This window comes from Pogoniulus pusillus, chromosome 2, assembly GCF_015220805.1.
Source record: "Pogoniulus pusillus isolate bPogPus1 chromosome 2, bPogPus1.pri, whole genome shotgun sequence".
In the NCBI taxonomy this organism is placed as follows: Eukaryota; Metazoa; Chordata; class Aves; order Piciformes; family Lybiidae; genus Pogoniulus; species Pogoniulus pusillus.
Window position 1 is genome coordinate 32307394 of NC_087265.1, and position 14045 is coordinate 32321438.

Here is a 14045-nt window from a genome sequence, read left to right on the forward strand (position 1 = left end):
TTCAAAGGTCCATTTCCAGAGAATGAATTCAAATGATATAAATGTCGAACACTTGATCAGATTTATTGCACAGAAGAATATTTCTCTTGATACAGATGTAACGAGTGAAGGCTAATGACTTTAGTTTTATGACTTTTTAAGCACTTAATGGGAAAATTTAGACATTTTCACAAGACTAAGCTCTAGCAAGAATGGTACATTCTGAGAGTGACAGCACAGAAGAAAGCTGCATGATCTCTTTAGAGATGACCCATTCGATGGCATTATTAACAGGGAGATTAATGTCAAGTATTTATCCAGATAATTTGTCAAACAACAGTTAGGCCTCAGTGCCTCTCTGCTAAAAACAGGGACAGGGAAGATAAGCAGAAACCACTGACAACAGCCAAGTTTCTGTACCAAACTGTACCTCCTAGGGGAGGACAGCTGAAGCTGCACCGAGACTGCACAATAAGGAGCCAAGTGGTACTGCTGTAAGTACAAATTAATCAGTTCCTGCAGGCCATTAGGGGATATAGATGGCAAACAAAGAACCCTAAAACCTACCAGCCTTTCACATTTCCAGCCATGTTTTCCATAAACCTGAAAAGCACTTCCAAAATCCTACAAAGCAGTAGTTTTGCTTGTCCAAAAAGATATTTTATTTTTTTTAGCTGAAAGACAGCTGGGAGTCCTCAGACTTCAATTAATGTCTAGTTACTTATCCAATCAATCATCAAGTGCTATAAATTTCCTATATTTCTCATTAGTTACACTATTGCACAGCTTAAATCTAAACATACCTTTCTGCAAGACTGTAAATTATGATGCCTAAGACACAAGCAACTGTATCAGCCATCAGAAGAGCCATAAATGATGAGAGCAAGTCACTTGTAGATATGCTAAACCAAAGCTGATTTATTCCTATTTATTCCTCACCATTTCTTTTTTCTACTAAAGCATCACCAACAGAAGCACCACTAGCACACTACATCTCTGGGAGTTTGCATATATGACTTGGAACCAGTAATGACCTGTCCTTATTAAAAAGTTTTATGCACAAAATCCAATTTTCTATGGAAAAAATATTTCTTCAGCATCTGCCAATAATGCTCTGTCGTTAAGTGCGGGCAAGCAAAGGTTTGTTTTTCTTCAAGCTCTAAGTTTTAAATTGGTTTTGTGAATCTGAAAACCATTCTCAGACTTTTTAAAAAGAATGCAAGTGGTGAGACATTTCAGAAAGTACCTAACAACAGCATCTTGTGTGCTTACAAATGCTGGTATTTGCTGGAGTGAAACCAGAACAAGTATTCACACATTCATTAACAAAACAATTACCTTTTTAATCTTTATACCACATTTATAATTATTCTTATTGGGAATTAAAACTCCCCCAGGTGTTTAACCACAACTCATGCCCCAAGCAAAGCATTGCTCTATCTACAGTTGGCATCGACCCCACAAAGCCAGGATGACTACAGTGCACTGCTTTGCTTTGTGTCACAGAAAGTAGAAGATTCTTTGACTGACAGTCAATTGTGGATACTACTTTAAACATCCAAGATACGACACCATGCATTCCACAAACCAAGCAGAAACAAACTACAAATTAATATCAAGTGTCACACCAGCAGCCAAAAACACATTTGCCATTTTTCTACCACATCTGCCCTGTGCCCAGTTACATTAATTGTTGATTTTAATTGCTTTGCAAAGGGCTTCCTCAGAAGGCAGGACAACTCCTGCCTACATAGGAGCACCATGGCAGCAGGTGCTGCCAGCTCCATCCTGTGCCCAAGGCCAGAGTGACACCTACCCCTCAGGCATTGCCAGATCTCACCCCAACATCCTAACGACAAAGATGACTGTCTCTTTTGGAAGAAGCTTCACTGGATATTAAGGCTTCAATCATGTTTATATATGTAAGACACAAAAGAAATGAATCTCAGTAAAGACCATAAATAATTTGGAAAATACAAAGACTTTTGGTTAGGCAGTGACAGCAGCTGAGCAGTAACTGCAAAGCACACAATTACTAGCACTGGTGCTGAGAGGCTGGTAAAGGTTTCCCATTTCTCTGCTCAAGTTCCTGAGTGTATGCAACACTTGGCCTGGATGACTGAAAGGCACTCAAACACCTGCCTTGGGTTTCTGTTTGGGTAAGATTTCTTAAAAAGCTCATTCAAAGTTTTGAAAGTTACAGGAAGTTTTCATTCAAGGGCTACAGATCGGTAGCCAAAAGGAAAAAAAAGAGTCAAACAAAACCAAACAAGAGCAAACAGAGTTCAAGCACAGGGCTTGGCTAGCTCAACTAGCTATCAACTAGCTGCCAACTACCAGCAGATAACGCAGGGGAGTCCAATGTACTGATTGCCAAGGTAGTCACCTCCCTCGCAAATCTCAGATGCCAAACAAGTTTGCCAGAGTCCTCAATTACTGAAGTTAGTTGAGCCTCTGAGCCCAACAGTCACACTTAACAGTCAGGATCATTTCCATAACATCTTGGGAAGATTGTTCCCCCTGGAAAGACAAAAATCAGTGAAACAGTACAATATGTAAAGAAGAGCTATTCAAAAAGTAGTTCTACATTCTACAGAGCTACATCTGAGTTGTACAACAGAAAATGGCACTGTATTTTCCCTTTCCCTCAAAATACTAATTAGTTGATACAACAGAGAGACTCTGTCCAAGATCCTTTGAACATGCACACACACAGAGCTCAAATAAGGAGAAGAAACAAGCAGCTTAATCTAAGTGAGGACTGATTTACAGAATACACATCTAAGACTGCACTACTTCAAGAATCCAGGCATTGTTAAAGTAACCATACAAACAGGACAACAGTCTCTTGTTCCTTCAAAGGGTACTTTTATCCTTAGCAAAGGATTTAGGATGCCCAGGTGCCAGCAGCTATCTGAGTCCAATACTACATCCAGCTAAGGTTTATATCCTTGAACATGCATCTGAACATCTCCCCCACCATGGTGGGCCTCACGATCCACTAGATGTCAAAAACAGTGTAGCAAAGGCTACCTGTTAAGCAATGCTCTTAAGACTGGTCAAAATACAGGCCAATTCCAGCTCTGAGAACCAAACTAAAACTAATAGCTTACAGATAAAACTCACTGTGTATTTAGCGTGGAGAAAAAAAAAATCACATTAAAAAATGCATTTGCATCAAACTTGTAAGTAGAGAGAGGCAAAAATTCCATCTTTAATGGTCACAAGCTTCCTTCTGCAGCGTCTGGGATTTACCACTGCAAGCACACTCATCATATCAAACTTCCTTTTCCAAGAAAGATTCCATGCTATTCATTTAAGGATTCTCTACTTCATAGAAAATGAGGAAATAAAAACTCATTGTGGTGGGTTAGGAACTTCCCCCTCCACTGAAATTTATCAGACTAGCTCAGATGGCTTGGAAGTAAGATGAAGCTATATTTACAGCCCAGCAAAATTTACAAGCATATATACACAATGTATTTTACAAGTATTTACAATTATATATGAATTAGAAATAATGCAGAAATCCAGATTCCCTCCCAGACAAAAAAGAACTGCCCAGAAGGGGCTCAAAGCTACCCTCTTTACCCTCTCCTTTCCTGGACAGACAAATAAAAACAACCAGCAAAGCTTACATTGTTATTTGTTAGTGCAGAGATATTAGAGCAGAACGAAGGAGAAGCAAAAGGAAGCTGCAACCCAGAACAGAGTAGAACAAATTTACATTTTGGCTTTTTATTCCTTTCAGCAAAGCGATGAATGATACAGACTTCATTATTCTCTTTTTACAACCAGTGACCTCATTTCTCTCATCAAAATATTCCAATTAACCTCAAATCAGCACACCCATGTATTTTCAACTTGGTAGCAGTGCTGGATGCTTTCTGGCATAGGAATTCAGAAGGATAATGCCAACGCTTACAGTATCTTACTATTATGAACACCACCCCCACACACACATTCATGCAGGCTTTTAAACTCTGAATAAACAAGTGTTAATCCCAGAGAAGGAAACAGTTTCAATGGGATTTGCATATGCATACGATTAGTTGAAAAGGAACAATTTGCAATGCATTTCAGAAAGGCTTTTGAAGAGCAATCTATGCTAATAATGAACTTTGATGTTTAAAATGTGTTTCTGCCACAACAGGGTACATTACAAAAGGATTATGTTTATTACACCCGTTTAAAATGTTTGATAGCTCAGACAACAGCATCTCTTCATTAGAAGAAGAAAAAAAGAGAGCTGTTCTTTCTTAATAAATGGTAAACACACTGTGAACACATCCAGGAACAGACAAATCGCAGAAACTAAGCAATATAAATGTAATACCACCACTTGGACATGAGTTTTTTGTTCGACAACTCGGATGAAAGAGCTTGGTCTGCTAGATGCCAGACAGAGCAAATATACAAGAGTAACAGTTACTCTCTGGAACCTCATGGGATGGCTAGAAAGACCATGGCATGATGTACCATGGAACAGTGCATGCCGTGGCTGCTTCTCAAGGTGAAGTCAAACTTTACCAGAAGACTCCTCAGGCTTGGTATTGCATCTGGCTTTTGTGCTGTAGCACAGGTTTGGTTTCCAGGTGTTTTGAAACACTCTGGTGAAGCTCTGAGCACAGTGGGGGTGTTCTCACAGTCAATTTTATAGTAAAGGATGTTTTCCCTTAGATCTGCTTTGAGACCAGGCACCTTCCATGTTAGATCCTATTAGAGAATCACAGAAACCTTCCTGTTGGAAAAGACTCTCAGGATCACCAAGTCCAACTGTTACCTTACTCTAAAAAGCTCACCCTTAAACCATATCCTCAAGCACTACATCCAAACGACTTCTGAACACCTCCAAGGTTGCTGACTCAACCAGCTCCCTGGGCAGCCCATTCCAATGCCTGTCCACTCTCGCTGTGAAAAAATGTTTCCTCATGTCCAGTCTAAACCTAGCCAGTCACAGCTTGAGTCCATTCCCTCTTATTCTATCACTAATTACCTCTGAGAAGAGACCAGCAGCCTTTCCTTTTGGGTATCTGTAGACAGCAATGAGGCCTCCCCTCAGCCTCCTCCTCTTCAAACTAAGCAGCCCCAGCTCCTTCAATTGCTCTTCGTAAGATTTCTTTTCCAGGACCTACCCTTTCATTCAGTAATAATGTGATAATATATTTAAAACTAATTCCACAAAGGACAGTTAAAACTAATGTCCAAGGGACAACATATTGAGAGTAAAGAAATGAAGCTTTAGACATTTCACATTGCCCTCTGTATTGGAGAACCTGCTGAGCAAGCTGTACAGAACACATGCTCAAGGCAAGGGATACGGTGTAAATACATTTTAAGATAAAAATATAAGAAAAACCATCAGGTCAAGTGATCAGAACATAAAGAGCTCCACAGTAGCAACAAAGACTGGCTAGGAAGGCAGATTGCCTCCTGAAACACCACAACTGAGCCACAGTTTATATATGCCTCTTACAAATGTAACAGATGTGAGTAGGAAGAAGGTTGTCAATCTAATAAGAAAATGTAAACTGGTATTTTAAGGAGCTGATGCTCTGCTGAAGCCCTTCTTGGCCCTTATTTAACCTTGCAGCCACTTCTAGCACCCCACACTACAGCATCAGTAGCAACTGCAAAAGCAGGGATACAGAATCATCCTGCAATGAGATTACTTACCAAGCAGGTTTTGGGGTTTGAGGTGTTTTTGTTTTTTTTTGGTGGGTTTGGGTTTTTTTAATCCCCAGATTTGGATACATCCCCCACAGCTAAGCCCTGTTGGCAGGCCTGCTGTTCCTGTGTTACTTTCTGTGCAATCAGCTTGCTGTTAAGGTCACTTGGCTTGAAAAGACTCACAATAATTGTCATTGCTCTTTTCAGCTTCTCACCAGCTCCACCAGGAACTGCAACACAACAAAATTTAGCACAGAGAAGTCTCTCCACAATTCAATTTCTGCCAAGCTGATAGGACACTTGACTTAATTCTATTTGGTTTTCCTTTTTCCTCCATTGAGAATAAGACTCTGTAAAATGCATGACAATTCAGCAGCAGTGGTATTTTCTCAAAGCACTAAACACAACAGCAACACAAACACATAATGCAGACTGTAAAATGACAAAGCAGGAACAGATTAGGAATTAAAATCCAAGCACAAGAAATTGAAAACACATTTCCACATGCTATTAAAAAAAAGTAATCTCCTCAAAGAGGCTTAGAGCTACAACACCCTGCATTTGAAAACAAAGCAGTAGTTGACTGTTAGAAATTATACTCTGTGATTAACAACACCAAAATGAAATAAAAAAAGAACAGATACTGTCATTTTTTCAGGTATCCTTACAAAACTGAGCACAATCTCCACCTCTGAGTCCACACCAGCACACAGAACTAGACTTTAATCTCAGGGTGCAATATATACACTACTGAAACATCTATGTTGAATAGTGATTTTTAGTACTTGATGGAGAACAAATGACCATGATAGGAAAATAACAAAAATCACATTTTATTCATAAGCAGATTAAGCAGAGCACACCCAAACCTCCCCAAAAAAAATAAGAAGTTCTCAAGCTTTCTCCCTCTTTCAAAGTGTTTTTGCTTCAGGTTTTGGTGCTAATGGAAAACAGTTCCTAATTCCGTCATTTCTTTAAACAAACGTGATCTGGATGGTCTTGGAGGTCTCTTCCAACCTGGTTGATTCTATGATTTGAGTGTTATTGTTTCAGGCTAGGCCATGGCACCAAGGACAAATATTTCATCCCTTTAATTTCTTCTTGAGAAGTATATTAACAAGTATCTGGACCCAACAACTGAAAGATTTTTTCACCCACTAATGATGCAGCACAGAGAAGCACGTCAAGGTTTTACTGGCCCAATCCAGTCCACCTTTGATAAGCCTAGCAAACTATCAGGGCCACACATCACTTCAGATGCCATGTCACAGTCATAGGCACTCTCTGAAAGGTCAAAAGGACCACCAAAGGAACCCTAGGAGCCAGACGACCTGCTCTCCAGCTTGGCAATGCACTTGGGTCCCTACTAGCCCCCAGCTCTCCCAAAATGAAGCAGCCTTCAGGCCATATCTAGTTCAAATTGCCTGTTCCTAAAACAGCTGTCAGTAGAGTGGGACTAGAGACTTTATTTACTTCCCATTAGACTGATTAACATATCCTAATGAAAACACATCTATAAAAAGCTGACTTGATAATATTGATAGCAAGTGACAGCCTTTCCCTGCAATCCAGCTGTACAAGGATTAATTTGTCATCTTCTCTCCCACAATGGAGAACCTGTACTTCAGGGCACCCCTTTAAGAGTTGCTTAAAACAACAATAGAAATGTTATTTAGATTTAGAAATAAAGTATTTCTGGCTAATGTTTACACAATCAATAATAAAAGATACATTTGCAAATAACACATTCACAAACAACCACAGCACAGCATCAGAAGTAAAGGTCCAAACTGTGATGGTAGCAATGACATCTGCAGTTATATACCTGGAACTTCTGCCTCAACGTTCAAGGGTTTGAAGTGCTGTTTGGAGCACTGTTCTTCCAAACTATGAGCATTGCAGCCATCCATACAAGGTAAAATCTCCCAACTCATGCAGCAGGTACATATATCCTATCACATGCAAAACAGAACGGGGTACTGGAGTTTTCACCTTCTCCCTTGCTTCACAGTATGGCTTAGGTTGAAAGAAAACATCTACTTCAACCTTTGCAACAAGGAGAAACACTTCTAGACTTGGTTGCCCAAAGCCTCATCCAATCTGGTGTTAAACATCCCCAGGGAAGACACATCCACAATCATTCAGAGCAACCTATTCCAGTGCGTCACCACCCTGGCACTAAACAATTTCTTCCCAAGATCCAGCCTAAACCTACTCTCCCTCAGCTTAAACCCATTCCTCCTTGTCCTGTCTCTAGACACCTTTAAAAGTCCCACTCTAGATTTTCTGTAGAGTCTCTTCAGGTATTGGAAGGCAATTATAAGGTTCCCCCAGAGTTTTATTTCTCCAAACTGAGAACACTGAAGTACTAAGCCTCAAACCTCAACTCTAAGTAAAGCCCAGCCTAAGCAACGCATTTTTCCTAAGATGGACACAGCAAGCAGATGTACTATCCATGCCACCAGACACAAGCTAGCTGTGTCAAAAATCTTCCACCATGTGCATCTTCACAGTGTGTGACACATCCAACAGCATCTTAACAGGGAGAATCTAAACCTTGACACTCCAGAGATCCCTTCCCAACAAGGTTCATCAGTAACAGATAAACACACATAGACAAATACATGTGTGTGTATGCATATACACAAAAGAACATAGACAAATACATGTGTGTGTATACATACACACAAAAGAACATAGACAAATACATGTGTGTGCATACATACACACAAAAGAACAGAGACAAACACATGTGTGTGTATACATACACACAAAAGAAATACACCTTTGTGCATTCCAATTACACAAGTGGGCCAGACTGCAGAGTGGCTTTATCTGACCCAATATGAAGGAATTTTTAAGGTAAAATACTAATGACTGACCAGCATGTTTTTGGCACTTAGACATACAGATACAGTGGGAAGTTACAGCAATATAAAGGATCTCCAAACTGCAAGTTCATGCTGGAGGATGTAAATATCTTCTACTTAGACCATTACCAAGCGAAGTGAACTTGCCAACCTACAGCAGCAGATAGCTTTGATCGAAATCAGATTCAAAACCTTTTGTTTCACATCCAGTGATGCAGGCTGCATTGAAGATAAAATTTTATCCTATAAATATTTGAAAATTTGCTGCTCCTCTGTGACATCAGAGAATGGCACAGCCCACAGTTAAATGGGTCAAAGGAAATCTGAACATAAAGAAGGGAAAGATGTCCAATTATGAATACATCATGAACAAAAATAAAAGCAATTCTCATGCATTAATGGTACATCAAGCTAATTCAAGAAGGCTAAAGTCATTAAAAAGGCATCCCGGGGCAGTACACAGTCATTACAATACTGTGCTGACAAGAAATATTAAAATAATCATTTCCAATGTCATTGACAAAATCCATTCTGATAAGCAGGGGGAAAAAAAACCCACTCCTAATTCTTGATTGGGAAATCCAAGGTAAAATGAATCTCATTAGCATTTGATCTTATTTTGAAAACACAATTCCCCTGTCCAGCAATCTCCCAACTACAAAGGCCAAAGGCTAAAAATAATTTACTATCCTTCATTGTTCAGCACATTACTCAGTCCTGGAATTTGGGATTTTATTTTCTTATTCCAGACCAAAACTCAGGGCCTGCTTGTGCAGCTTAGACTTCAAGCAGCATCGAAGATCATACCCAAGTGGTACAGTGCTGAACGTAAAAAGCAGCCCTCCAAAATGTTCAAAACTCTGCTTTACGTAGAAGTACAAATCTGTACATGAATCAGGTGATTGTCACATCACAGGGTGCCTGAATACTTACTGCACTTAGGGAATCACAAGGTTTAGAATGGTATCAGAACAGCTTAATTTATAAATTATTACTAGGGTACAGAAAAAAGAGCAACACTTCATACAGACATTTCAAAAGACTAAGAACCCCCATCCTGACAACTGCTGTTCACAAATCTTAGTTTTCAATTTCTTAAATCATTCCAGAAGAGTACATGTAGGTATTTTTGGATAACATTAAACATGCATCATCATTCATAAATGTTTCTGCAGCTGGAATTGAAATCCTCCTGTAAAACAGAGTGTGTATTACACAAGTATTGACCTCCTCTTACACAATTAGCAGTGAGCTTACCAATGTAATGAAGCATTGTAAACCATGCATTTGAGTTTAACTAAAGTATCCTTTCCATAATAGCAGTCACTGAAGTTACATTATTCTACCACTGAACTGCAGTGAAAACAAGAAATGAGTTTTAACAGACAGAAGTCACAACAGATGACCACTAACAGAGTTCAGTAGATGCTCACAGGGAAAAAAAAACCAACAGAAATTTAATTTCTAATGTATGTGAAGGAGTAAAAGACTCCTCAATGCCCTTTCCAGTTTCTTCCTCTGAAAGGCTGGCCAACGTCACAGCAAGGCAACAAACAGAAACAAGAAACTAAATGCCAGGAAAAGCTTGTGGAACAGCAGCTCTTGTTACAAAACTCAATAATTGGGAAGTTAAAAAGTCTGCTGTGATTTGGACTGGTAAAAGGGGTTTGGACAATACAAGTTTACAGACAGATTCAGATTTACCAATGCACTGGCAATTGAAAGTTCTTGAAAAACACAGAACAGAGGAAGAGCAGAGTGAATTTGGGCCAGAAGTTGTGGAAGTAAATGCCAGCTGATGCAGTGAGCAGTCTTCGGCCTGATTAAAACAGAAGTTGCTGCATGCCAAGTAAGAGCACTAAAGCTAACATGATTAGACCAAACAGAGTCTCATCTATTGCATCCACTGCAGCATCCAGATTTTTTAAAACAAAACAAATAAACAAGCAAACATAAACCCCCAAACAAACAAAAAACCAACCCACCCTGCCCACAATAATCAACTTACTCTAAAAATGTAAGTCAAGTGTCCATCAAACTGACAAGCCAGCAAAAGCTGTGGGATCATGATCAATATATTGAAATAACTCCACAGATCTACAAAAGCAAAGGCTTAGAGCATCTAAATACCCAGCATTACCTATCCTGGAATATAATAGTGACTAAATCCTGTATCTACGTCCCAAGAATGGGACTATTGAAAGTATAGTAAGCATAGTATATAAATCATATACTCTGCTACACAACAAAACCCATAAAAACCCTGTCTCATCCATTCATCTATTAACAAAATGCAGTAATTGCTCTGTGGCACTTTTAAGTTTGATGAAAAACGTGGCTAATTGAAGAAGGCTACTGGCACTGGCTCAGTCTGCTCAAAACAGCAAGAAATGCTTAAGAACATAGCAAGCCAAGACCTCCATTTAGCCTGTCCCTCCTCCCTTGTTTTCTTGATTCAATGATATTTGCATCAAGAAATGTTTTTGTTAAGTCAGGGTAACTAATGTCAGTCGACCAACTCCATTTATTCATCTGAACATGAAGAGAAATTATTAACTGGCATTGTGTGCTGCTTGTGTTGGAGCAAATAAGACTTAAAAAGACCCATACAATCAGTCAGGGTTGGAAGGGACAACAAGGACTATCTAGTTCCAACCCCCTGGCCATGGGCAGGGACACCCTACCCTAGAGCAGGCTGGCCAGAGCCTCATCCAGCCTGGCCTTAAACACCTCTAGGGACAGGGCCTCAACCACCTCCCTGGGCAACCCATCCCAGGCTCTCACCACTCTCACAGTGAAGAACTTCCTCCTCATGTCCAGCCTGAACCTACCCATCTCCAGCTTTGTTCCATTCCCCCTAATCCTGTCACTCCCTGATATCCTGAAAAGTCCTTCCCCAGCATTTTTGTAGACTCTGAGTGGGCTAAAAGCAGTAGCCCCTCAAAAGGTTTTATCTCAGGATCCACTTGTATTTAAAAACAAAACACATATATAAATCTAAATTATGGGTATGAAGTCCAAGTCATGCAACCAAGCAGAACTTTGGCTCCCCTGTTGAAGAGGGGGCTCAAGTCATATTAATACAAGGTGAGGAAGAATCACTCCAGTTTAACAGCAACTTCAGATAAGATACATTACCAAGCAGAAGCTAGCGAGGTAACAGACTGGCTGCCTGGAGGCTCACAAAGCACCAAAACCATCTTGAAGTTCATGTGCCTGCAATGCCAGGTCACAAGTCATTCTGGGCAATTTCATTAAACTATGTCAGGTGTGGTTACACCATGGTGCTAAGGGACATGGCTTAGCACCATCCTTGGTAGAGTTAGTTAATGGTTGGACTCAATCTTAAAGATCTTTTCCAACTGAAATGATCCTATGATTCTATACATTTGATATTTCATGCCTATCAACAGACAAAGAAGTTGAAACAGAATTGGAGTGCATGTATAAAATCAGTGTATATTTCATCATATTAGCTTTTATGTTCTATTGAATACAAGTTCACAGAAGAAGCAATCTGTTCATTTGCTGGAAAAGTAAAAAAACAAATTCAAACCAAAGTTATTCTCTTTAGTCAAAGACTTTCACAGCATTAGTGGCCATTAAGGCGATGGTGACACAGCCAGCACCTACAGCGCTGGCTGACGCCAAGTGACAGCCCTCCCCAACATGTCACCCATCTCCCAGCAAGTCAGCCCCCTATCCAATGACACATCACATCTCTTTTCTGAAGTTTCCTTCTCATGGTGGAATCACGGGATCATTTTGATTGGAAAAGACCTTTAACATCATCAAATCCAACCTTTAACCTGGCACTGCAAAGTTCACCACTAAGCCGTGTCCCTCAGCACAACATCTGCACAGCTTTTAAATCTCTCCAGGGATGGTGATCACCACTTCCCTGGGCAGCTTGCTTGACAACACTTTTGGTGAAGACATTTTTCCTAATGTCCAATCTAAACCTCCCTGGTACAACCTGGGGCTGTTTCCTCTTGTTCTAACACTTGTCAATAGGGAGAAGAGACTGACACTCACCACTCTCTACAACTTCCTGAAAGGTTAGAAACAGAAGTTTTCTTCCAATTTCTGCACTTTGACCTAATGCTTTCCAAAGGTTTGCATACAGATTCTATGAGCCCTCTGAAGAAGCCACTTAGGAAACATCATTAAACCTACAATGAACCTGAACATCCTAGAGTTGAACAAACTAAGCATCATTTAATCCAGTGCTCCCTATTAGCAACTTGCACTCCTCACTCACACCTCCTTTTTTAATGGGTTAAGAACTTGCTTTGTTTTCTGCTGAAATGAACAGCTGAAGTTGTCAGGAATTGGATTTGGTCCCAGGCACGTCTGGCAACTGTAATACATTTCTACAGAAGCATCATTCCTAAGCCTATTTGTTGGCAAATATTAAGTAGTTGGTTGACTGCCACGTAGGTAAAATAAAACCTTCATATTTCTTAAACACATGACCTTTGTCAATTATGTCTACTTACTACTGAAATTAGGCAGAGAAACAAATAAGCTTCCTGGAAGCTTACAAGTTTATCACATTAACTTTGTGCCAAGAAAGTTCTCTCTCAAAAAGTCCCTAAGGAAAAAGAGAAAGGAAAAAAAAGACAGTGTGCTGTACAAAAATCCACAAACATCATGACATGGAATATGTAACTGAAATCTAACTTTAGTTAGCACTCAGAAATAAATACACTTACAACAAGCAAAAAAGTAAACAACTCTAAATGTTCTTTGAAAGTCATCTGTACACGACAGAAAATTCAGGCAGTGAAAACAGTACTTTGCTCACTGTATTCATTTGAGCTAGTTGAAGAAAGCACAGCTTCAAATGCTTTCCTCTCAAATCCTAACAGGAGGGATCCTTATTTGGAGTTAGATCTAGTGCAGTGCACATCAGTATTTTTAGTGTGTGCTTTGGGGTTGTTTGTTTTTTCCCCAGTATGGAAAAATGTGAATGTTTTTGTAGGGGATTTTCCCCTTTAAAAACCATAATGCTTTGCTTTCATAGTTTAATTTCATCTGATCAATACTAGTGTGACACTGTCTCAACCACACATCTTTGTGATGAACACTGGCAGCACCTTTCCCCCCCAACCCTGAGAACTAAGAAGCCCTGAGAAGCATTTTAACATAATTAAGGTTTTTAGACAAAGAAGTGCTGCGATGAAAAGCTGGCAGGTCCAGCCACTAACAGCCATGGTTAGAAGACAAGCCCCAAGACACCGGGCTGAATTTCCACTAGAGGGCGCACAAAGTCCATCTCATACAGCACAGACCCAAGTTCAGCATCATTTCTCCAGCCATGCAAATTCCTCCAGGCGGTGACTATTCCAAAATAGTTAAAGATGGTCAGAAAATGCTTTTTTTAAGACGGCACACGATGAACCCAAATACCTCTACAAGCCAGAACATTGCTGAGGATGTTTTAAAGCATCCTTAAGCAGCCAACTTCTCTTCTAAACTCCTACACAAGACTGTCAATTTCTAACACTCCATGAATGCAGAGTT

At 39.9% G+C, this 14045-nt stretch overlaps 1 protein-coding gene across 6 annotated transcripts in view; it reads right to left on the reverse strand.

The window, feature by feature from the left end:
- AGAP1 (ArfGAP with GTPase domain, ankyrin repeat and PH domain 1) overlaps window positions 1-14045 on the reverse strand; it is a 427786-nt gene that overhangs the window by 247180 nt on the left and 166561 nt on the right. The gene's annotated exons all lie outside the window — the stretch shown is intronic.